Source organism: Aythya ferina (genome assembly GCF_964211825.1).
Source record: "Aythya ferina genome assembly, chromosome: 20".
NCBI lineage: Eukaryota > Metazoa > Chordata > Aves > Anseriformes > Anatidae > Aythya > Aythya ferina.
The window spans coordinates 6,160,452-6,186,595 of record NC_140318.1 but is presented as its reverse complement, the minus strand read 5'-3'; the positions used below and the strand labels follow the sequence as shown (position 1 = coordinate 6,186,595).

Sequence of the window (26,144 nt, the reverse complement as noted above, 5' to 3'; positions counted from 1 at the left end):
CCCAATCCATTTCCACCTCCGCTGGCCCACAGCCCTGCTGCACGTTTTCCTCCCTATTTCAAAGCTGACATTTGCAAATAGATGTATTTATACATAATCCCTTCTTCTGCTGATTTTTTTTTTTTTTTAAACAGGGCTAGAACGAGACAGACGCTCATTTTTTTATTTAATAGCGAGATTCCATCAATGCCTCGAGCTGCACATTTTGCACCCGCAGGAGCCGGGTGTTTACGTGCTGGCATAATGAACCATCAGCTGCGGGGCTGCGGAGTGATGGGGACATTCTGTGTGTTACGGCCTTTAGTGAAAACAGTCCCCAGTCAATAACTACCGATTTTCTCAGGAGGAGAAGACCCTATTTGCAGTTGATATTTTCAGGGAAACCGTACACTCAGAGCAGGGCAGTGGCACGGGGTGTGATGTCGCTGTCAGAAATAGCCAACGATCAGGCATTGATCTTCACCTAGATGTGGCTGTGTGGGACCAAAAGAGCTGGAGAAACATAATAACAATGTGATTTTCTATTTTCTCTGCTGAGATGAGTAGCTTTGGAGCTCCATTATCGCACCCTTAATCTGTGATTTAGTTTTAGGGGGATTCACAACGTTTGATGCCAAATGCTGCTCCAGACGCCCGGCAGGGAGCATCCTCAGCCCTGGAGCACACTGGTGGCAGAGGGACATCACCCTGAGGACTCCCCTGCTCTGGACCCAACCTACCAGGCATGAACAACATGTCTGGATGAGATCCAAAATCTTCACCATATGAGCAATTCCAACACCTGCAATGGAGCAACAGGAAGGAAATTTTCCCCAACCAAGCCGCTGACAACCTGCTCCTCTCCTACCACCATCTTCGGGCAGCTCAGCCCCACATTTCAGTGGGAGCAGGGCCAGGCACTGAATTTGTTTTTTACCAAAAAAACTGTATTTGCTGATGTGCTCTTCCCAGAAGCGCAGAGCAAAGTTCAGCGTAATGCAGGGCTTAAAAACTCCAGCAGCCGCAAGCAGGAGATGTTTTGAAGTGTTTGATAAAAAAACTAGTCCTTGCTTCCAGGCTGGCAAAGTTTCACTTTATATTTCTCCCTCTATGGAAGATTTTAGAGTAGTAAGGATTTTAAATACATCCACATAATGCAGCTTCAGACAGCAAACAGGATTAAAACCCGACTCCAGAAAAGGAAAGGAAGTCAGATTACTTGTCAAAATTAAATTTGCCTTTGGATGCCATTACTTTCTACATTAAAAAGCTCTGGGGATTAGGAGATAAAAGAGCTAAATCCAATCTGGAGACAGGCTCAGAGGAAAATGTCAGCCAGCTGGTAATCCAGGCTCTTTTCTTTAATAGGATCCTCCCGAAGTCAAAGAAAGTGAGAATAATTATTTAATTCCATTTGGAAGCCGGGCTTCCTTATCGACCTGGCTCAGCACCACCGTCCCCGTGGTGAATCACCCGGTGGCCCAGCCCTTGCTGCTCCATGTGGTGTTGGCTTCGCCCTCCGTGCAAAACGAGCCCTGCAGCTGCCCCGTGCCCTCAGCACCAGCTTCCCAGCAGGACAGGGCCACCCCTGGCAGGTTCCCCTTTGTGTTTTGAAGCACAGAGCCAACCCTACAGCCTGCCCCAGCCTTCCTCGCCCCCAAAAGACTGTAACCATGGTTGCAGAGTGATCTGCAGGCACGGATATCTGCATGGACACACGTGCACCGACATGGGGGATGATTTAATTCTTTGGTGGGGTACAAGAGCCACGAGGAGCCCCATGCCATCTGACGTGCTGGTAGATTCATGCCAAAGTTTTCTTTAATCCAAGCACCAAACGAAGCTCCTCGGCCACCACCATGGATGAAAATCAGCGATCAATAAACATCAAAATGCCTTAGGGCTTCGGGAGAGACCTGAGGCGAGCGGCGGCGGCGTGCTCCGGTTGCCAAAGCCGGGGAGAGCAGGAGATCAGCTGTGCTATGGGGGCTCATTTAATGAGGGCCCGGGTGACCCTGGGAGCTCAATAGGTGGGTGAGAAGCAAAAGCTTGCTATGAGAGTGCTATTTTTAATAGGAGAAGGAGAGCAGGAGTCTCTGGAGCTAGAGAGATCAGGCGCTGGAGTTCAGCTGGATGCGTGTCAAACTGCAGGTCAAGAATTGTTTATCCACAGACACTGGCTGCTCTGAAAAGGAAACAAAAAGCAGCCGTGGAAAGAGGCGGTGGGGCTCTACCAGCAAGTAGGGAGAACAAAGGCTCTACCAGCCCCTGGTGACTTTGGGTCTGGAAAATGCACCTGCTTGCACAGGGAGGGCAGCGGGGGGCTGCTGGGCGGTGCAGAGGGTATGAGACATCTACTGCTTCCTACTGGGATGTTGTAGGGTCTGTGCAGGAGTACGGCTGAAAACTCCACCTCACCTCACTCACCAGCACAGCCAGACCCAGGGGACCCCCCCCTCACCTCCCATCCAAAATTAAAGACTTGCCACTAGCCTTCAGCTCATCAAAATCATGCCCATGCAAATGGAAAGGACAGCGGGGCCAACCGCAGCATCTTCAGAGGTCGTTTGCTTAAACCAACACTCCCCCAGGCTCAAATAAACGGGCAGTGAGGGAAAAAATGCAGCAAGGCTGGTCAAGTGGATGCACTGGAGGGGAACCAAGCTGTCAATGAGGGTTTAATAACACAGGGACTGGTTTGGGTGATGTGCCCCCCCTGGGGTGTCACTGCCAGTTGTATCCGTGCCAGCCCTGCCTGTGCCACTTTTGACAAAGCAAAGGTGGCCCGTCATGCCTGATGCCTTTTTTTTTTTTTTTAATTAAACTAGCTGTAGGGAAATATAACATTTTCCTTCAGTAATTCATCCCCACGGCTCCCCTATTTTGTCATTTTAATTAAAGCCAGCCCCAGCCACAGTTTGGATGTTTGCAGCGATTAGTATTAAATCAAGCTCAGGCCTCGGGGACTGGTCCCTCGTCTGCTTTTGGATGGGTTTTTACAGCAAAAACCACCAGGATCTGTGGCTGAGCACCTGAAAAGGGCAGCACAGCCACAAAGGCAGAGACCTAGAGCTCGGCTGGGGCAGGATTTTGCCCCGTTGGTGGTGCTGCCCCTGCCTCTGCTCACCATGGCCAGGCGCAACCGAGCTGGAGTTTCACCCCAGTACCCCAGCTGGATTCTCCTCTGGAGGAAGCACTCCGTTTTAATTGTTTCTCATTAAACACACCCTGACTGCTCACCTTGCATACACAGAGGGATAGAGAGTTGTTAGGGTTTAATATAAGGGAGGTGAAAGGGCTGGGAGCTTGGCTGCCACCCCAGCCCTGCCCATCCTTCCCTCCCCTCCAATCCCTACCATCACCTGCGCCTCTTTCAGCCGGAATTCTCCTTAATGCCCAGCCCAAACCTGCCTTTCTTTGAGGTTAAATAATTTGCCCCCAGCTGCTTTGATCACTGTTGCTCTGTTAATCGTGAGTTATACGATATTCAGAGATTTTGTTAAGCCCACAGCTTCAGGGAGAGGTAGGTACTCGGGTCTCACATATTTCACTTTTTTAAAAGCTCTCATGTTAGCCTTGGCGGTGTCAGAGCAAAGGTGGGGAAGCGTGACCCATGAATCAGCTAATGGCTCAGAAACAAAGAGAGGAACAAAAGAGTAAAACACCCAGCATGGATTTGTTAAATCTAATTTCTTCTTGATTGCTTTGCCTGGGCCCGGTTCAGAGGATTTTGGGTGACCAGCAGAGCCCAGGAATTGCTGTGCTGCCAGGGCACTGCTCCAGCACTGCCACAATCTGAGTTTTGCCCCCACCAGGGAGCAGCTGCTGGAGGTGCCCAGGGACAGATTCAGGTGCAAGCCCCTCTGGCTGCTTTCTGACCCCCAGCAGATCCCCCTGTGGCCAGCACCCATCCCCACAACCCCTCAGGGGCTTAGCTCCTTTCAACAACCCAGCTGCTCAGCGGGGAGAAGGCAGCTGAGCCCCACGCCTGCCCCAGAGCCTGAAGCCAAAGGGGGACCCAGGCTGGCAGCACACCATTACCCCAGCAATAAAACCCTAAACAAACCCCAAATCCCTTGGCTGAAAGCATGTAGGGCTCTGTGTGTGTACAAAGGTGAGAAAACTCCCCCAGGACGTCGGGTACCTTTGCTTGACCTTGCAGATGGGCACAGGAGGACACTCGGCGCTCGCTGCGGCACGGGGGCGAGCGGTGGCCAAGGGGGGAAGCAAAAGGCAGGCAGCGCTGCCAGCTCTGCCCAAGCACGAGCAGATGGAAGAAACAGGAGGAAGCATGGCAGAGTGAGTCAAGACTGTGATTTTGCACAAGGGAAAACTGTTCCTCCCCACAGCAAAAGAAAATTAAAAAAAAAAAAAAATGGTTATCTTGTCAACAAGTCTTCAGGATTGTGCAGAACACGAGCGGGCGATGAGCCCTTGCAGGGACACCTGAAACAGCACCAGCTTTTTCTAGCTGGAATTACGCTGGTTTGGTAAAAACATACACAGAATTAAAAGCTATGGAAAGCAAGGGCTTCACAGCCAGAAGCAGGAGTAGTGCTTTGGTTTCGCATCCCCTGTGCTGTCGGAGGAGGAGAGCAGCTGCTGCCGCCCCCTGCTTCCCCCCACGGCGCTCAGCACCGCCAGTGAGCACCGGCCCATCTTCCCTACCAGAGCCACATCCAGCACATCTGCCTCACCTTGACCCCTAGAAAATGAGATTGTGTGTACAAAGAAGTCAAAGTCTGGATACAAGGACCCCAGAGAAAAGGCAACCTTCTCTAAATGCCAAGTAAAAAATAAAAATACTTTGGTAACAACCCTAGCCTTAGAGGGGAAGGACCAAAATGCTTGCACTAACCTAAAGGTGCAGGAAGATCCTAAACCTCCTCTCTTCCACCAGACTTCTGCAGCCTCCTTGGTAATGACTTGGTACTTAATTAAGAGTGGTTAAAGTTATTCATCACACCTGACTCAGGCTTGTCTATGAGGAGAAAAGCTGCGGAGGCTTTGCACAGAGGAAGGTGGTTTAACCCCCTCCCTCCCCAGCATCTCCGAGCTGCTCCCCGGTCTCTTGGGGCTCTGCACATCATCAGCAGCCAGTTTCCAGGTGTTGGGAAGGCTGGGTCTGATCCAGGTCCCAGTCCATGTAGCACAAGCCAGATCAAAGGACTGCAAAGCAAAATGTTCATCCGCAGGACTGCTGGGGCTGGGGAGCAGCAGATGCACCCCCAGACCTGGAGTGCAGAGCTGGGCACGTTGTGGGCTTGCAGTAAATACCCTGTAACCTGCTTACTGACCTCCCTGTCCTGGGGTTTTGGGGTGAAGGGATGTATTGCACACATCCACACAGCTTTATGTAAGTGCTACAGAGACGCTTAAGAATAAATTAAATGCATCCAACTCCCCTCAGAACGATGAATCAATCTCATTTGCATGTCTCACCCACAGCTCCCGAAGTGCTGATGCTGGGAGAAAGTTCCTCCAGTTTTCTTTTTTCTCCTTGTCTGTCCTCACACGCATTTCTCCAACCTCCCTCGTGTCTTGGACATGCCAACGCCATGCTGCGAGGATGAGATGAGTCAAACCCCCTGGACGAGGGTGGGCATCTGCCCACATTTTACCACTTTCCAGAGTGTGTTTTACAAGCCCACAGCATGCTCAGGCTCGTCTGCTCTGCTCATCCCCCCATGCTGCCATCCCCAGAGATTAAAGGCTCGTGGTTCTGGCTTGGGCTGCCCTGTGGGGTCATCCCCTTGCTGCTCCCCTCCCACCCCACTCTAGCCAAGAGCTCACAAATTTCCAGTGGGCAAAGTGGGTTCAGTGATAGCAGAACAGCTCCTGGTTGCTAAATGTGGGTGTTCTTGCACTGACCTGGCAGGAATCAGCAATCCTGGTTAAATTAGCACCGGGGCATTGTTTCACTCTGGTGCTGCAGCCTGCAGCTACCTCCGACCAGAAAGGAGCTTCCATTGCCAGATATTTCAGTGTCTTCCTACCTACCACATCGCCAGTGGGACCTGACCCCCCCATCAGCTACTAAAACAAATTCTGCAGAGATTTCAGGTGCAGAGACTCTGGGCTCCTGCGTTTTATCACAAAGGAATCAGTTTTGCATTACAAAGGCCAGCAAGGAAACCTTTCAGTGCTGGGTCTGCACTTCTCCTCTTGATGCTAAGACAAGCTATAAACTGAGCTCACTGAAAGCCTAAAATATTTACTGATCATCCTCCTTCTGCTGGCCACGTGGAAGTAATTGCCATGGAGTAAAACAGAGAAAAGATCTCTTTATAGCTCTCAGGGAACATTTTTCCCTGAAGGAAGCTACCACCTCTCCCCCAAATGTATGAGTTTTGGTCTTCCGAAGTACACGTGACACTTTTATTCTCCTTATCTCTCCCCAAATCAGCACACCTGCTGGCAGCCAGGATGGAGGAGAAATGCTGAGGACCAGGAGGAGATGTGCATCACAGGCACTGGTGAAGCTCTTGGGGCGATGTGGCTCTCCCCTTACCCACTGGTAGAAATCCAGAGGTGTAAATGTGTGCACCTAAGGAAGCAATGGGAAGGTAAAGCTGAGCCTCCTCTATTTAGGACAAGTACATCTCCAGGGTGGGATTCTCACCACTGAGCCTCAGCGAGCAGCCAAGATGCCCACTGGAGGCACAGAGCGAGGAGCTGCTTGTGCCTGCATGTGCCAGCAAGGAAACTCGACACGAAGCCAGCTGCTGGATGGGGAGGAGAAAAAAGAGTTATGGAAGGGATGCTGTCAATGCTAATAGCCAGTTCAATGCAATTATAACCCTTGGGCATACAGCCTTTGGCCTACCAGGAGGTAGCGCATTTCTGGGATTTCATCCTAATCCCTAACGTTTATTATCACCCGCTTCCAAGCTGAGCTCTGGGTATTGCAGGTGGTCCTCCTGGAGGGGCTGGCTGCACAGTAAGGGGGCTGTGACACGAGGTGGCAGCCCCCAGGGCTGTGTCCCTGCCCCATCAGAGCCCACGTGGGGTCTGCCCGGGGCTCACATCGTGCTCGTCCATGGGCACAGCCCAGCACCCTACAACTCCACGGCTCTTTCCACAGAAAGACTGTTCACAGAGAGTGAATAAAAAAAAAATAGTGATGTAGTACCAGCTTTACAGGGTTGGCTCGCTGGCACAGAGTAGGAGGAAGCCTTCAAACCCCAGCACTCATTACGAGCCGTACATCCGCGGCTGTTGTGCGTAATAGTCTGTTCCTAATGAAGCTTGAACTGGAGCCAGTGAAATCGTACAAATGTAAGGGAGAGGGGGGAAAAAAACAGGCCTGGTGCTTTAAGTCTGCATTAAATCTTGCCTGCTGAATGGCTGTTAAATATTACAGGTCAGTTTGCACCTGTGGGTGATGAGAGGCAACAACGCTGCACCTGCCGCGTTTCATGGTCAGGCCCAGCACGCCGGGCATCTAAGAGGCATGGGCTGCAAAATATATATCTAGACGTGTTGTTAGACATGATCAGCACTGTATGAAATTCTTCAATGGTTTTGCACAGCCCGTTGAGCCCCTGTAATGAGGAGGAGGAGGAGGAGCATTTACACAAACCTGCAGTTTATGAATGTGCTGTTTGTACGCTAAACTTGCCTGCTATTTATTGGGCTGGATCTGGCAGCTCAGAGTGAGTTGGAAACAGCAAATCACTTAGTACATTGCCTCTGAAACTAAGCTAAATAAGACTCTAGGGAACAAGGCAGTCCATGGTCATTGCCTCCATCGTATTCTTTACTCTCAACATATTTTTTCCCTTGGTTTACATTACAGTGGGGCTACAGAAACGTCTGCTCCAGACTTTAACTGTATCAGCTTCCTAACAGAGATGCCCCGGTTTTATTCTCTTTTAATTTTTCAAAATTTTCAAATCTCAAAATTTTCAAAATTTTAATTTTTCTTCTCTGAACATAAGTGGAAAGAAAGATGCAATGCTGTCAGAGGTTTGAGTGGAGAGAGAATATTTTATAGGGCTGCTCGCCTAGTCCTGTACAGGCTCTGCCTGCACAGCTTTTTCAGTGACTTTGTCAGGCACTTTATCCAACTCCCAGGTAATCAGTGGCCTTGCTCTTAGTAATTACCAACCCTCATTAGGCACCACCTCACACTTGAAGGGTCTAGAGGGGGCTCAGAGAAATTCCCTGCAGTTGTACCCACAAACAGCAGAATTTGGGGGAACGGAGCTGCACGGGGTCTGCACTGCCATAAGCTTCTGATAACAGCAGCACTGTGAGGGTGAGGTGCACAAGCCCCGTGTTTGCTCACGTCCGTGTGCTCATCAGGTGAGGAGCAGTGCAGTGCATAATCTTCTGTGACAAACAGATTTTCCCCAGGAATCTCATAAAGGACTTGGAAAGGACATTTATGGCTTCATAAAGCACTTTGCTAACGACTTGCTTTACCACTGCTAAATCAACTGAAATCATTTAGCACTGTCCTCTTGTAACTTTCCACATTTGGTCTACAGGGGAAAAAAAAAAAAAAAGAAAAAAAAAGAGTGCTGACATTTGCAAAATACATCTCAACCCATATTAGATGGTGTTAATTAAAATGACTTGCCGGGTAATGAGCTACAAGGAAAAAAAAGAAATCAATCAGAGGCTTAGCGCAATTAAAGCCAGCTAGCCCAGCTCTGCGCCGGTGTGGTAGCACCAATGCTCCTGGCACGGGGCAGCTTGGAGCTGAGCCTGCACGGCTTCCTTCATCATGGGCATCCCATCCAGAACTCCTGCATCCCTGCAGCACGATGGGCTATGATGGGGCTTGTCGTGCCACTGAAAGCTCTGGTGGGTGCTCTCACCCATGCCAAGGGGCAGCAAAGGCTTCTGCAGCCCTCCCCTTCCAGCATTCCTCACCCTGTCCCTGAAAACAGAGCATTTCCATCATTGCTGGAGCCTGAACACCATGCACAGAGGCTGCACGTGGTGCTGAGCCTGGTGCTGCCCTTCCTCACCTGCCTTCACCCATAGCCAGCGTCTCAAGACCTGCCTTCAATCAATACCAGTGGATAAGTCTAAGAACAAGAAAAAAGGCAATGGGAATAGGGAGGAAAATCCAACAATATGAAGGAAATGGGCTATTTCTTCCTGAAAAAGGTGCCTTTCAGGTGGTTGGGTCATGGTGCAAATTAATAGTGTGCTGGGACATTGTTGCAGGCACTCTGTGTATTCGGAAACTGAATTACCAAATGAAATGTGACCTGTCCCCAAAGAGGGGAATTTCAGTGCTGTGCTGTGGAGGGAAGCTTCGCTGTATTGTCTCTAAGCATTTTGCAGCTTCTGCGCCCAAATTCACATAAACATCTGCCTTAGCTTAAGTGCTTCCTTAACACCGGCGTTCACAGAGCAGGGGCCGATTGCAGCAAGTTCAATACAAGGCTTCTGCTGCTACAGCTCTTATTAAGTGTCAGAACTAAATGGGCAAAACTTGCTCTTAAAAGGAGCCCAGCTGACAGCAGCGTGAAGAGTGCTTTTTATTCATCTTCCAAACAGGTACTTTCAGGCGAGCAGCAATAAAACCTCTCTGCTTGGCCCAGCCCAGGCGCTGCTGTCCTAGAGGATGATATGCCAAGACAGGGAGGAAGTTGAGTCCTGCAGGCGTGCCACCACGTCCATATAGCAAGCAATAAATAACCATTAAGGGCCCTCTTCACTGCTTCTCTCTTGAGGCTGTCACCCAAGTCACCAAACTGTGGAATTGCATTTACCATTTTAACTGTTTCTACAAGAAGTGAGGAAGGAGTTAAAATTGAACAGAAGAAGCAGTTTTCTCCCCTCTCTAGCTCTCCTCACCCCCTGTGTGTTCAGTCACAGCCCAGAACCATAAAATCATAGAATGGCTTGGGATGGGAGGAACCTTAAATATCCTCTACTTTCACCCCTCTGCCATGGACAGGAACCAACACATTTCCAATTTTTAAATAAAGAAGTTATCACTGCACAAGCGTCTGGGTACTTTCCTGCTCTTACCCCTTGTTCTATCCTCCCTGGTCATTTTTCACCCACACAATAGGAGCCAGGGCAGAGCAGACCTTGACCAGAGCAGGAGGAGCATCTGCTGCAGGGCCAGAGCAGAGCTCTCCTCCCATCTTGCTCCTGCTCCTGTTACTCTGCCTCTAAAAACAAGACACAGCTGGGATGGCTCTGCCAGAGGAGAAGCCCTGGGTGAGCCTTGATCAGGAAGCCTTTCTCCTGCTCACACACGTGGCAAAGGGGAGTAGAAAATTCCTACTTGTCACCAGCAGCAAGGCAGGCACAATCAAGAGGAGCCAGGATTTCAGCTGTCAACAACAAATGGCATCACGGCACAGATCCTTCGCTTCATAACCTGGACCCAGATAAATGGTAAGCACTGCCAGAAAGATCCGAGCAAAGGCAACTCTCCAGCCAGCCAGACCAGAAGAGAACTTTATTTATTCCAGCATAGCCCCTGGTGACAATCAGAAGGACAGTCACATATGCGCTTCAGATTTAATTTCCCTAAATGATGCATTATTAGGAGGGATGGGAGCTGTGGAAGCGCTCTGGCAAATCTGTTTGTAGTGATACACCAAAGGCAGCTCCGAGATGTCATAGCTGTGATACGGCACTTCAGAGGACAGGGCGGATCATCGATCCAGATTTAGACCCGTGTAAAAAGCAGATCATGTGCACGCCGTTATGAAAACCCCTCCACCTTCCTGCCAACAGCGATGAATTACCCTGCATGTCCCCAGCGAAGGACTGGAGTGCCAGCCATCACCCTGGGGAAGGCAGAGCCAGGGAGACAAGTCGGATACAGATCAGGGGCAAAGCAGAGGGGGTTGTATAAATCAAGGGGGACGTAGCTGAGCTGGGATGAAGTGTTTAGATGAAGCTGAGTACCCCACAGGGCTGAGAGAGCACCAAGTGTCCCCATCACAGACAGCCCAGGAGGGATGCGCCCCCCCTGCAGCATCACAGTGCTGTGCTTGCTCTTCACACCTCAGGAAGACTGAAGCATCTCCCCCACACGTTCACAGCCAGCAAAAAATGTTCACATTCTCTTAAAGGAAGACTCCAAGCAAACAAATGGGAGTATAAGCAATTCATCACTGTCTGAAAATGATTCTCTTTGATTTGTGAAGCTCTCAAAGGGTAAAACACAGAAACAGGCATGCTTGGTCACACCTGAGGTGCCTTCAGAATAGCTCTCTCCTTGGGGATGTGTGTTCATTTTTAATTATCTGTGCTGAGAGGGTACATTCGGGTAACTGCAAGGGAGATGGGAGGATATATATATAAACCCCTTCTTTTCAGAATGAATTTTTACAGAAACCGGGCCAAGTGCACACCATCACCCTTGTATCCAGACTTGAAAGACTCCAGATCCAGCACAGGGACATTTCCTAAGGGAAGATGGGAGCTCCTGGCTCACAGCAGCCACTGCAAGAGGCACCAGGCAGTCTCCATCATGGTCTCTTCTTCACCATCAACTAATTCTGTCCAGGAGGGCGATGCAGCTCTCCATCCCTCTGTAGCACTGGGCACCAGTGTTGGGAGCAGCACGCAACCAGCACTGTGAGAGGGGTGGAAAAAAAATATTTTATTTCTTGTAAACTTAGCAGGACTCTCTTTAGGATAAAGTAAATATAAAATTGCCCATGTCATTAAAAAAAGATGTATGGCTTAAAGAAATCATCAGGGGTACAGAGAGCAGAGAAGCCTGTTGCCTTCTGGAAACACTTATCAGCATCTTTGTCAGAAGGAAACCTTTATTCTCTTCCTTGATAAACTACCATGGATGATGGAATGCAGAAATAAATGATGAATGAAATGCCTTAATTAAATACAAACTGAGAGCAACTTGGGGCATTGTATTTTAATTCAGTCCTTTGACAGCACTTCATAAGCCTTAGGACAACATTTCATATTTAGTAATGCAGATGAGCTGCTGCACTGGCAACCTTCACCCCCAACAGGAAAGATGGGAGAGCTGAAAGCTATGGAGAAAACACTTCCCAGGGCAGAGTGGAATTAGCCTTTTTTTTTTTAATAGGAAAAAAAATGTTGGGGTAAGCAGTTTCCCCAGGACTCAAGAGGCAAAGTCCTGCAAGCACCCTGGGATTCCCAAGGAGCTGCTGGAGCAGCCCACTGAGACCATGGCAGAGGAAACTCCATCACCGTGGGAGGAAGCATTCCCATGGTCTGGGAGGAAAAAAAAAACAAAACAAAAAAAAAAAACACTGCAGTGCATAAGGTGCTGCCAGAGGAGGGACTTGCCCGAGCATCACGGACCTGGCTGAAAGGCAGGAGTATGAGCAGAAAGATGTCACAAAGGCTTAGGGTGACAAAACCCATTACAATTCTAGGAAGTGTCTTTTTAAACAATTTCAGAGCCTTGCTATGTTCCACCCCAAGCACCAAACCTGTACTTCTGGGATTAACTTGGAGAATAGCTTCTCAACCAGTGCTGGCATTGCCTACTATTAACACGTAGGGGCCAATTAAATGATTGGTGCAGTCAGATTGCAAATGCCTCTCACAAAGCAATATTTCACCTTCAGTCCCCATCATCATACAGTGCAAAAAAAAAAAAAAAAAAGAACAGAAAAAGCATTCCCTCTGTGGGCTTCTTCTTCTTTTCTCTCTCTGCTAGTCCTTCCAGATCTAATAAACAGGGCTAATAGACAGCTACATCCAAAGATTTACTGCATTTAAGCCCGACACGAGGATCCGGAGATGTAGCCCTTAAGCACTGATTTGTATTCAGCACAAGACGTTAGCTCAGGGAGCAGTGCCAAACTCAGTGCTGAAATCCCTGCTTTCACAGTGGAAGACTTAAAAGGCTACGAGCACAATGTCATCAGAGAAGGTTTGAACTCGTTCACGAGTTTTTTAATAAGACTCTCAAGCTCCCCGTTTGGGTTACAGGAGGATTTATGGGTTTAGAGAAGAGTGCTTCTCAAGATGTTTTATCAGAAGTTCCAACAGGAAGGGAATAACTCCAGGGGAGACAAACGACAGCACCAGGGCTGGTGACAGGAGCTGGATCCCACAGCTGGGTGTGCTCCCACCACAGTCCCCTATGGGGGCCTGAACAAGACCCCTCTTTCCCAGAAAGGTTAAAGGATCAGGAGGCTCATCTACAACCCATGTTGTGTTCGTTTGCCTCCAATATTTCAAGCCTATAGGCACTACAAGGAGCCTAGAAACATTCCCAAGCCATTTTTTTTTTCTCCTCGAAGATGTTTGGAAAAAGAGCCTCCAGGATCTCACTGATTTGGGGCTGATACAAAAAGCAAGATCTGATGCCCTGCAGAAGGAAGGGCAGATCCGTTCATCTCCTGCATCCTCCGCGGAGACACCGCTGTGCCCATCACTGCTGGCAGCCAGGGCAGCCTCACTGCTCATCTCTGGTGGACGAAATGACAGCTCCATTGTCACTATTAATCAGCTCGTTAATGAAGGCTTGGAAAACCAGTCCTGGAGATGGGGGGGGGGAAGGGAAAGGCAGGGGGGGAAAAAAAGGGATGAGATCAGCAAAGTAATCCATCTCTAAGATTTTTTTTTTTTTTTTTTTAAAGCTTTTGACTATAGATTTCTTCCTTCCACAGAGTCTGCCAGAGCAGGGAGGGGGGACCTGTGCAGTTAAACAAATCAATTGATGAATTTTCTCCATGACATTCAAGGTCTGAGTCCTGGGCTAATCGTAAAAATGCACTGCCAGAGGATTTTAATAAATCCCCTTAATTAAGTGATATGTTTTAGAATTAAATTATGATGAAAACTATAAATCCTTTCCCAATGAATGGAGCTCAGTGTGTACAGAAGGAGCAGGGCATCCCTCTTCTTTTATCTTCCTGTTTTCCCCCTCCTTAATACAACAGGATTCAAACAATTAATTATCAAACAATACAGGAAGCCATGTCATTTATCACCCTGCAATCCAGCCTTTTAAGAAGTGAGATTTAACCTTGCACTAACTAATCCTGCGCTGGCAGAACAGTTTAAGGCTTTTTTTTTTTTTTTCCCTCCTTCCCTTCCTTGCTGAAGGACTCCAGGGCTAGTGCCCTCAGCTTGCCAATGCCCCTTTGGGAATTTTGTCCCTGTGCTTCATCTGCAATGTGGTGCTCAGCCAGCCAGCCCCAAGGAGACGCAAGCAGAGGCAGAATTTTCTCCACTTGGTGCTCACAGAAAGCACAGGGAGCTGCCTTTGTGCATAAGGAGTTAATACAAGGAGAGCTACAATAAGATGGGATAAGGTACATGGGTCACTTGTCCCTGACCGCAAGGGACTGTGCCTGTACACCTCATTGATAGTCACAGCCAGCAGTGGCACCAAGCCCAGCTCCAGCAGAACCAGCTTGGTGTCCTCTTGCCCTCGCAGGGACCCCTGGTCATACAGATGGTGCTTGCCTGCAGCTCTGCAGCACACGGCTTCAAAAAATGAGAAGCATCCCTGTGGGACTGAGCCCAGCATCTTGCAGCATCACACAGGGCAGGTGAGCTGCTGTTGGGCGGGAATGTGAAGGTGGGGCAAGAGAGATTCCATTCTGACCCCCTGATCAGGGCCAAGGCATTTATAGCTGTAGATTGGCATTAAGGGATGGGAGGATGCATTAAGAAGGGGCTGGTGGGCAGAGGAGAATTACAGCAGGACCCAGAGGAGGAAAGGGATGGTCACAGCACCCTCCCCATGCTTCTGTGCTGATGACTGCTGGGGCTGTTTCTTAAGAGCTGGTTTGTCTCCTGCACTGAGCACAGCACTCATACAATTCAGTACAGGGACACCTTGACCCAGGACAGCTGAGAGCAGAGAAGAATAGAGAGAAGCAAAGGAAAACAGTTCTGGAGAGGGGAAAAAAGCACATATAGCACCAAGCACAAAGCTTTACCTGCACAATGGGTTGCTTTATCTGTAGCAGTTCTGTTATACAATGCAAGAGCTGCCATAATGCAGTGCAGGGAGAGTCAATATGAACTGGAGAGAAACTTAACAAGAGAGATTGGAGATTGCTCCCCAAGACACAGCCTTGTCACAGCTGATGCAAACAGAGGCTCTTTGTTAGCATATTTACCTTGCTCCACGATCATTTACTTGCTGCATAAATAGAACTGTTCATTTTCTTCTCCCAGCCAGCTCTTCTCCTCCGTGGGGATATCAGTGCAAATAGCTCAGGGTATCAGGCCAATGTAATATCCTTTTCCAACAAGGCTGCTGGTAATTGCAGGAAGAAAAGGAGAAGACAAAAAAAATCAGTTGTAATAACTGCTGAAAAGTTGCAATTAAAGCAAAGAAAATACGCAGAAAGAATAATACAGTGCTAAGAAAATAAAGTAACTAAAAATAGGAACTTCCTTGATATTAGCTTATCTGTAGGTGTAGTAGGAGCAGTGCCCTGCTGCTATTTCTGTAACCTACAGGAGCTACACCAAGAACAACAGCAGCACTCAGCACACAGCCATTGCTTTCCCTTTTCAATACTGCTCCATTGCTGAGCAATTTACCTCCAAACCAAGCAGCACAGCAGCCAGTTGAATTTTTCTGATTAATCTCCTTCAGAAAGAGAAATATCTCAGGGTCAATAAATTCACAACAGTTCTCCGCGTTCATCTGAAAATATCTGTTGTTCGATAAAAACCTGAATATCAACAGGATTTATCAGTTTCCAAATGCTACCAGCACTAAACCTTTTAGCTTACCTCTACTTCAAAGCATCCACAGAGAACTTCTCACCCCCTCAGTCTGCAAGGAATAAGGAGGGAGCAGCTGCTGGCATTTTATGGGGCAAAAGCAATCAGGAGCTTCACCTGGTGAAGGCCTTCATTTACTACCACACGTCTCTGGATCTACCCTCTCAAATCCTGGTAAATATGGCAAGTCTGAGTACTTTCTAGGGTCTCCTACCCTGAAAACATTTTCTGGGGGCTTTTCATTAACTTTGCTACAAACACCACAGGTTACAGAGCAGAGGTCCCGTGCACAGGGACATTCAAAAGTGTCACCTTGAGTGGCATGCACACACATTACCTCTGCATTGCCAAGCACCCCTTTGGGCCTGTGCTTCTGGCAGATGCAAAAATCCCCTTTAATCATGAGAAATGCTAAAGTGAGAGAAAGAAGAACAATATCTGCTGTTCATCCATCCCCTAGCGAAACAGAGAATCAAAAATTTCCCGACTCAAACTCTCTTGAAAGATGGCAGCTGGTGAATTGTAACTTGCTGCTGGTAAAACACAATCATTTTCAATAATTAATACACAAGATGCCTTTAAGAAAAGCAGAGGTCTCGTGGAGTGGAAGGTGCAATTATGGTTTCATTAAAGATTGATTGCGTGTGTGGCCATTCATTTGAATAATGGCTCTGCTGACACCTTAAATGGAATGATAAATGAGGGTTGGTGTACTGCTGTGACTTGATACACAAGTTGGCTCATGGCTGCTGGTGAGGAACAGCAGCATCTCTCCAGCCCCAAAGGTCACCTGAAATATTAAAGAGCTGAAGATCAAGTAACAATGAATAAGGTTGAACAGAATGTTACGGTGACAGGAGTGGAATTAATTGGGTGATAATTGTCCTACATTTTGGCCTTTATTTTTAGTTTATTTTTCTTATGAAAAGAACCCAAAGGCACGGCCCCGCTTGGCAGCGAAAAGCAGCGAGCTCGCCACCAGCTGCAGCAGAACAGTTTCTCTGCTCAGGGGGAAAGCAAGGTGCCCCCGGCGAGTGGCAGGGGCCATCTGGGAGAGGGGCTTCCTAAATCCCAGCACTGGGCTTGGTGGGATGCTCATCATTCCCATCCCAGCCCCAAAAGAAGCCTGGAGAGCAATACTCGCTGAGAGCACCCCTACTGTCACCCGTAGTGTTTGTGCTTGAGATAAGAGTGTGGTTCCCATGAAGTTTTTCTCCAGCTGCTTGGCTGGGGAGAGCAGAGGGGGTGGGAACGTTCCCCTCTTCTCCTTGGCAGGGCAGGGGCAGACCGAGGCCACCGTCCCTCTGCAGGCAGTGATGCTTGCAGGGCAGGAGTTACAGGAAAAGCAAACACATGTTGGAAGCAAATGCCTTAATTATATTCATGATCGGTTTTGCCCTAGTCTGCAGCACTGAGGAGACCCCCTTCTATCAAAGTCAATTAAATGGATGCTATTCTACTAAAACCTAGCAATAAAACAAGGGCTGTACATATCCATTAAACTGCAGTACATATCCATTAAACTTGCTTTTGCTGCTGCAGTTCATTTACTGCCAGGTTTTGGACTTGATTCTGATCTCATTTACGTGGGTTTTACCCTGGTGTAATAGCAGAGACTTCTCAAAGTCAGTCCGGCTGATTTACTCCAGCCTGGTAGAGATATTGACACAGTTACAAAGGGATGAGGCAGATACTTTCATTTCAAAGACCTGCAAATAATCTTTGAGCATCAATAAACCCCAGAGATTAATGGTCTGCTAAGCAGCCAGGTTGCCCTACACACACTCACACACACACACACACATCTAAATGCAACTCCTAAAACAAATTTATCCTGGAGACAGGAAAGCTTTCTCCGTGACCATCCCAGCAGGATCTGTGCCAACGATGCCCCCTGACTTCATGTCCCTTCTGTCTCCTCGGGCCCTAGGGACAAAAGCAGGGGGCTGCCCTGGTGCTGGGTGGGCTCTGAGGGCCCAGCCAACCCAAAGCAGGTCGTGATTCCATGTTTCTAACCATTTTTTTTTTCTCTTTTATATGAAAAGTGGCTGAATGCCTGCTTGTGTCAGGGGGTGTACTGCCCTTATGGCCAGGACTGACTTTCTGTTTTAACAGACACCAAGAGCATCCTTGGATTTTAAACCCTGCTGTCATTTTCTATAAATTTATCTTTTATATTCATGCTGGTCCTTTTAAAATAAACCTTCAGAGAAGCATCTTCAGCTCCTTCCCTTAAATCTCCGTCCACCCCGGCCTCTTGTGGTGCCCCTGCACAGGGATGATGTGCTCCTGTCTTATCCCCAGGACCCCTTACGCTGACAACACTGGGGGGGCACCTGCACCTCCGCCAGGCATAGCACTCTGCATCCAGAATAAAGCAGTGTGATCAGGGTGAAATTTAACATTTCATGGCCGCTTTTTGTATTTCAAAGAGCTTGCAGGCAATCTGCTCGTGCAGTGCAGCCCAGAAGCTGAAGACGTGGTGGTGAAGTTATCAGCACTTTAAAGACACCTTTGCTTTCTTAAGGTTTCCTTAAGAAGTCTCACGGTCGTTTTCTTACAGGGGGCTGAAGATAACAGGGAAGTGGCAGCACGTGTGGAAAAGGGAAAGGAGAAATCTGTGTTTGCCTGTAGGCAGAGCAGCAGGGAGGTCAGGCAGGCAGGGTGGCTCCTTCGCAGACATCCACTCATGTTAAAAGCTTGAGTCCCGGTGACTTTTGCACAAAGTCAGGAAGATGCCTTTGAAAATACGAGGCACGCATCCCAGAGCATCAGCAGCTCTGTCCCCATCTGCCTTTAGCCTCTGTGGTTCTCACTGCCCTGCTCTGAGCAGCCGGAGATGCACAAAGGACATGCACAAGGGGAGACAGAAAACCAAGGACGTCCTGGTTTGGGATGAGGTGCTGGGTGCACCTTTGGGGTGACCCCCGCTTATGGCTTTCATCTTGCCTTAAAAGCAGCTGCAAGCACAAAGCTATAAAGCTTCATGGCAATAAGCAGGGATGTAATGAACTTGACAAAAAAAAGGAAAAGGTCACCACGTCCTTGTCTATTAACGTGGCCCTGCAGAAAGACCCAGTGACTAATTAAAACTGTGGGCTTCGCAGCCAGGAATACTAATCTTTATATCTGCACCGGCCTTAATTATCTGCCTCTGCGTGCTTCTTCATGAAGTGGGAAAACAAGCCATATTCAATCTAATTGGCTTAATTTTTATAACTGTGTTCCCCCCTGAGATCCATTTCTAAAACAATTTGGACCATTCTTTCAATACCCTTTCCTTATCTCCTTATGATCGTCTCATTCACTCTAATTTGGAAAGAGGCCCATGAAAGACAGAAAGAAAAAAAAAAAAAGCCCTTTTTGCTTTACAGAGTGCCCAATGTGAATTTTCTGACAGCAAAACTTTGAGTTACTTCGGGCTCTGTTAAAGACAAAAGGAAAATAAAGAAGGTGAGAGCTCTGAGATTTATGGCATCCAATGAAGGCTCTGCACATCGTGATTTACACAGCCACAGCAGTGGGTTGAGTCTGGAGAGAAAAATGTGTGGGACTCTATGATTTATGAACACCCACCTGGCATTTTCAAAACTCTCAGGCAGCAAACTATCAGGTCAATAATTCTATAAGCGATCAGCACTGGGCACTAGGTCAGCCACCAGACCCATTACAAACACCTTTGTGCCCATTTATTTGCTTGTTTAAACCTCCTTAACACCAGTACTCAGCGAGGACACGCTCCGGGCCATCAGCATCTGGATGCTCCTGCAGGTTTTCAGGCATGGCTCAAATCCTGCTGATGTGGCCAGCTGCACTGGGCCGTCAGGCCAAGGCTTTATTTCGGCACTTTCACCTCTTGGGGTTGAAGTCTTCGTGGCCCCAGCCCTGGGATTCTCCAGGTGCCCCAGTGGGCACGAGGCAGGGATATAGATATGGATAAATAGCAGATAAACAGCAGAGGGAAAGAATAATTTGGTGTGCCAGGCATGGGAGCTGGGGAAGGTTCTCAGTGGTGGCAGGCAGTGGGGAGCTGATGAAGAGGAGCAGGGAGGAAGGCTGACTCAGATGATGGAGACAGGTGAGATGCTGAAGGACAGGGAGGGAGAAGAGCCTCTGGTGGCTGTTCCCCTCCGTTGTGGCTCTTGTGCAGCACTTGTTAGCACAAGTTTCCGGACTGTTAGCACACTAATGAAGTTTTTAGTAATGTGTTAACCTTTCCTCAGCCCTCCACTCTGGCAAATCACACCGCTTCTTTGGGTGGGTGGAAAGGGCTGCCCTGGGGCGATGCGGTGCTTCCAGCTGGTGCAGCCACACGTGCAGCAGAGGAAGGAGATTTGGCTCCAAAACCAAACCTGCCTGAACCCCCCTCGAGCTCCCCGCAGCTCCTGGCACCGCTCCCTCCGCAGGAGAATCTGCTTTGCTACTTGTGCTATTTTACGGCTGGCATTTATTTGTTGTTTGGCGGATTTGAGTTTTCCATAAGCAGACATGGCTGCTTAGAAATTCAGCAGGGATAAGAGATGCCTCGTAGGTGCCAAAAAGGAAATATCAGCAGATGCTACGCACAGACTGAAGGTGCCACCGAGCTTCCTTTGGCTCCCATGCTGCTCAGGAAGCACATCGCCTTCCCTCGCTCCCAAACTCTGTTTAGTGAATGAAACTCATTTTCTCGTACAATATTTCACAGAGCTTCCACCACTTACTGCCCGAGGATGGGCACTAAGACAAAAAACTCTCTCCCTCCATCTCTGGGAAAAATAGCTTTAGATAAAATTGATTCCTCCACTCCTCAAATTATTTCACTTTAATGTCACACAGGTGGCTCCTCCAGTCTCGTCTGACACACCTCAGTACTCGTCAGTACAGGCACACAGAGCAGATGATTACATGTGATTTTCTCAATCCTGGTGTTGCTGCACCAATCCTGGTTCAGAGACATCTGCTGCAAAGGGCCGAGCTGCCACCTGAGCGCTGGCCATGCTACGGGACTGGGGAATGCAGCAGTGGCCCTGGCTTGGTGCCTCTCCTAAGCTCCCCTAATTTCATTTTTCTTGCTGTGATTTATGACACGAGGAGAAAGGCGCTGCTCGAGCTATTTCTGAGGAAGGCACTGGGGGGTTGCCGGCAGCTTCGCACTTTGCACTGAGTGGAAAGAGAAAAGCAAAGCTGAAAGGGGAAAGCGGCTGCAGCAAACGGAGAGCTCCACGGAAAGCATGGGCATGGAAACTTCGCACCCAGGGGCTGAGAGCTGTGGATGGCAAAGAAAGTGCTCCTCTTTCCCTGCCTGCCTGCCTGCCAGCCAAAATTATTCATCACAAACGAGCAGGCAGTCACAAGGCTGCGTTTCTTTGGTATTTAAGCATATGGGCAGAGGCTCCATCACATAAATGAGCCTCAGCAGATTCAGGAAAGCAGCTAAAGCCCAGGTCTGGACAGGGGCAGGAAACTTCCCCATCTCTGGGGAGCCTGGAGCCCTCTCCCCTCTGCATGACCCACAGGAACGTGCATGAAGCAGAGCCCATCACACACAGGGGCACAGCCTGGGCTCGCTGCTGGCCCAGCCGAGGGATGCTGGGCACCACGGGGACCCGGCGTCCTGGACATCAGCAAAAGCATTCACAAGTAAAGCCGACACAAATTGAAAGAGATGTTTATCCCCTGTGGCATCCCACACAAGCCCCATCACAGCCGGGCCTCCTGAACATCCTCCTGATTGATGAATATCGACCAGGAGGTGATTCGCCTCCCAACGCTCTGATTTTTGAAGCCTGCCTCTGAAAACAGAGGGATGCACGTGCATGAGCCTGTGCTGCTCGCCTCCTCGTGCATCACCCGTGTCCCAGAGACGAGCCCGGTACAAAGGCAGTACCAGAAATGGGGCTGATCCTGCACTCAGGATTTGAGCCTTGCCTGCTGCAATGGGACCCGGCACCGCAGCAGGCAGTAGGGCATCGGGGTTCTGCAGCAGCTGGGGAGAGGGCTCAGACTTCGTTTTTATTGAGTGCAGTCAAGAAAGCTTCTTCACGCGATCCTCTCTATAAATCATCCATACAGCACCTATAAATCTCATCAGTCAAAGGCGGCAATACTCGATGATTTATTTTTACAGCTGGCTGAAAAATTTCCTCCAAAGTACCCCTTCTAGGAGAAAATGGCTTTTTAACAACACGGAGATCTGCTGAAGTTTCTCACTTTGAAAAGTTTCCCATCCAGAAACGAGCAGTTTCTAGAGATTTCTGGAATTTTGGATGATGAAAGGGAAATTGAATATTTTGTTTTAGGTGTGCTCCCCCTTCCCTACAAGAAAAGGGATGAATATTTTTCAATCCTGTGTCAATTTACATTAATGGTTCTATTTAGGCTCTACCATGTAGGGGATGCATTACAGGGCTTCTGTAGCTTTATGAGACACAGGAAGATCGCTGACCCGGGGAGAGTACAGCCAGGCCTGAAATAAAATAGATGAATTGGGAGAAAACGAGACAAAGGGAACAGGGTGCAAAAGCTGCAGACTTAGAGAGGGTGAAAGAGTGGGACATGAACCTGTGCTGAGTCCCTTTACCCACCCGAACCTCCTTGTGCCCTTGACCCCATCACTTAACCCACGCTCTTTGCAGGTGCTGTGAGCAGAGGTAAGGCTGCTGCTCCCACCTGCCCCCAGTTCATTCTCGCTCTTGTAGCTTTGGGTTTTGGTTCCTTGCCCCTGCCCTGGCCCCTGCCCTCAGCCAAACCTTTAGGGCTGCCGCAATGCACGGTACCAGTCACCACATCACGAGATCGCTGCTGCTTCCCACCTTTGTTCGATTTTCAGACTTGATTACCAAACTCATATTTCATCCAGAGAATTTACGGTGCCTTGGCTGCGAGCAAATGGGCAGTTTATTATCTGCAATTGGCCTTTGCAGCAGGGTGGTGTCTGTTCTTGTACCGCTGGGCTTAAGCTCGGGGCTTTTTACCTCGGAATGGTATTTCTAAGCCCTTTCCCAGGCGAGGCGAGATAGTGAGTTTGTTATTGATAGAATTTCCATTTAAATTGAGGACGTTGCTCAGCACAACACGTGTACCAGTTAAACGAGACTCCTCCAGCAAAAAGCAGAAAATTATATGATGGGGAAAAAAAAATGTCGGGAAGGGGAGGGAGGAAGGGAGAAATCACAAAACCTAATGTGAAATCCAGCCGGATATATGTCTGCAATAAAGCATCTAGATCTTAATAAGGCTGTGGGCAAAGCTCGGATTACACTCCCAGCTCTCTATGCTATCTGCTAGTCAGCAGCTGCTTCTCTTGAAAGCTCCTTTCTCTGCTTGCCAATCCGATTAGCTCTCTAGAAAATTAGAAACAAAACAGCACAAAATCTTTCGCTTTTAGAAAATAAATAGAAAGGCAGCCATGAGAAGGGGGGTGGATCGGCCCCTGAAAAGTCTTTTCAAGTGGGTAATGACATGGGACAGACATTTCAGGTGGTTTTCTTTTTCATCTCAGATTTTAATTTACTCTGTAATTAAAGGGAGGGATGCAGGGAAGAAGAGGAAAATGCTTTCCAAGGGGCTCTGCCCGTCCTTTCCAGCCGCTTCCCCAGGCACCCAGGGCTGCACCTCCTCCTGCATGGCCCCGCAGCACCAGCTCTGAGCCTCTTACCAGCAGGTTAGGGGGCTCCTGGTGCCCCTCACTTGGTCAGAGCCACAAGGGCTCTGCTCCTAAGCTAAAATGCACAAAGCCCTGGCTAACAGACGGGTTTCTAGCCAGGAGGACTGGGCATTTCCCTGTCTGATTGCTCTTCTCCCCCAGCCCTCAGCTGCTTTCTACTGCTAATCAGAAGAAAAATGCTGTGCAATGAACCCCTGCAAGCAGCATTAATCCCTGCAAAAAGGGGAAACCATCCTGCACTGGCTCAGGAAATGCACCCAGGCTCAAGCCCCCTGCATGGTGCAGGCAAAGCTGTGCCCGCTCTGAGTGCTGGGGATGGAGAGGTGACACGGGGGCCGTGAGCTGCTCTCCAGGACTGATGTGCTGAGCCCTGCTCCTGGCTGCTCTGCTCCTCCCCGCAGCACAGGATCCACATGATGAGCTCCTTTTTTTTTTTTTTTTTTTTTTTTTTTTTTTGCCATTTGCAGGGTCACCTCCAAGTCTAAACCACAGGTGTGAAGTAATCAGCTCCATATTGTACGTTGGCGGTTGCTACGGGGGAAGAAATGATTAATTTATCACCCATTCCAAGATCTGAAGAAAGAAAGATAGGAAGGGAAAGAGAGAAAGAAGGAAAAGAGAAAAAAAAAAAAAAAGAAAAAAGAAAAAAAGAAACAGCCCCAAATAATTCTGCCTGAGCTGCACGGCGACATTATTTATGGTCCAAAACTTCTACAACACTCTGAATGTAAAGCAGGATCCCCAGCATTGATAAGATTGTGCCCTGATCGGAGGGAAGAGGCATCTGAGGGAGGGAAATAATGGCATATTTTCAAGTAGCCAGGAAGATTGCAAAAGCATTTTAATTCCAGAGATGCTGAACAAATTGCAGGTGAGACTCCATGAGAATAAATAGTGTCGGGTCATAGATCAGCACAACTTGATTTTCTCCCCCTTACGGCAAAGCGCTATCAATCTTTAGAGGGGAGGGAGGGAAAAAATCAAGGTGGCAAATGAATTATTCCTCAGACCTTTCTCCTCATGCGGGAGGAGCAGGAAAACCTTGTGCTCTGCAACGTGTGACCCCGAGGAGATGGGGATGCTCCACGGCACAAACCCCGGGGCAGCAAACGGCTTCGTACAGCCACGTGGCGTGCCGGCTGGAAAGGGCGATGCTGCAGTGGGTGGTGTGTGTGGGCTCCCCGTTACCTCATCTACAGCACTTAACACAAATATTTTGTTCCCGGAGCGTCGTTGACCTTATTAACAAGATCTAATAGCAAATATCTGGCTTTCAACCAAGGGTCTCAAATCCTTGTGGAAACATTTATTTAATTAGACACCACACCACGCAGCAATAAGGATGGCTGTGTGTTGCCATACACCAAATGGAAAAATTAGAGGAAAAAGGGAGAAAAATCTGGGGAGGTGAGTTGTACACCTCCCTCGGTCGTACTTCTTGGAATTCTCCAGGCCCTGGGGAAACACTCATTAATCCTTGGTGGGTTTCTATGTGGCAGGTGGAAGAAAGGCCGGGAGTGTTTCTGGACCCTTTTCTGACCTGTTTCAGGGTGTACATTTGAGCCCCATTTTTATTCCCCCAGCAGACCAGTGTCCCTTGCAGCAATCCAACATCTCGGGGCAGGAGGTAGCGGCACCAGGGCTGTTCTGCATGGGCTCAGAGATGCCGTCCATTACCCACAGGGGTTTCTGTAGGGCCGCTGTTGTGAGCAGGCGATGGGGAGCACCAGCAGAGCCATCTCAGGCCGATGTGACCCTGCGGGGGCCCTGCCTGGTGAAATCCCTCCCGGCACATAATAAACGTGGCAGTAGCGCTGCTGATAGAAGAGCGATTAGCTCAGCGTAAAACCCATAAGGATCGGAGATGAGAGAGGCTATTTGGGACTGAATGGCTTTTCCAAAGGCATATTTCATCCCCAGAGCACTGAGGCTGTGGGCTACAGCGTGCATTTTCTTTGCTCCTCGGACATCAGCAAAGGGTGACCGCAAGGCTCCCAGAGCTCCGAAGCACCCAGGGCTGCAGGAGCAAGGGCTGAGGGCTGCTGCAGCAGGCTGTGCTCAGGGACAGACCTTCCTGCTCAAAACTACATTAATGCTCATTAGCAATAACGGACTGATTAGCAGCTACGTTGTGCAAAACTGCTCGTGGTCCAGGTGTGCTGCTTTGCTGGGCAGACAGGCTTCGGCAGGTGAAGCAGCCAAAATGTAGACCTGGAGAGAAGCAGGGAGGGAGGGGAAGAAGAGAGATTTACATACAACTTGCATTTGTCTCTCCTTGGTGTTTCCTCCTGAAGAAACTTGGAGCGGGGATTAAGTTTTACACATTCTGCCTGCTCTGCTAATGCCCTTCAGCAAGGTTAATCTTTGCACGGTGCAGGTTTGAAAATTAAATCCACGGCGGTGTACAAACTTCCCGGGTCGTTTGATTCAGTTTCTTTCATTTGCCACCAAAATGATCTATGTGTGTCGAATTCACAAACGCTTCCTTTCAGAGCAAATAATTCACAAACAGGCGCTCCCCTCTGTGCTTCTCCCCATCTCTCCCTGTTGTGTGTCTTAATTAATGCTTCAGGTCCGGCAGCTTTTTGATTTCTATTTCAACAGGGTCTCTGATCAGCCTGCCTGAAAGGCAAACCACAAGAAAGGACGTTTGGTTTTTGGGTGGCTGCTCCCACTTTCTCCTGAAACTCAGCATCACCTCCATGGCGAGGATCTGTCCTGCAGACAGGGACTCTCCAGCTCTCGGTGAGATGGGGCCTCAGGAGCAGCCCAGCACCTGAGACCATGACTTGGTCACTCTAAGGGATGTCCCCATGGTCACACAGGCTGTTAGGACCAG

At 48.9% G+C, this 26,144-nt stretch overlaps 2 long non-coding RNA genes across 3 annotated transcripts; both read right to left on the bottom strand.

Moving 5' to 3' along the window:
• Positions 1 to 1,699: 1,699 nt before the first annotated feature.
• Positions 1,700 to 7,334, bottom strand: LOC311421830. 2 transcript variants are annotated; one of them, XR_014685074.1, is made up of 5 exons: positions 7,112 to 7,334; positions 6,602 to 6,704; positions 6,391 to 6,526; positions 4,838 to 5,540; positions 1,700 to 2,164 (listed from the first exon to the last, which is right to left on the bottom strand). It is a non-coding gene; the product is annotated as an uncharacterized lncRNA (long non-coding RNA). The 2 variants fall into 2 exon arrangements; XR_014685075.1 differs by lacking the exons at positions 1,700 to 2,164; positions 4,838 to 5,540 and having other exon boundaries at positions 5,902 to 6,526.
• A 3,738-nt stretch (positions 7,335 to 11,072) lies between these two features.
• LOC311421829 lies at positions 11,073 to 15,796 on the bottom strand. The gene is made up of 3 exons (XR_014685073.1): positions 15,667 to 15,796; positions 15,042 to 15,181; positions 11,073 to 11,539 (listed from the first exon to the last, which is right to left on the bottom strand). It is a non-coding gene; the product is annotated as an uncharacterized lncRNA (long non-coding RNA).
• Positions 15,797 to 26,144: the final 10,348 nt, after the last annotated feature.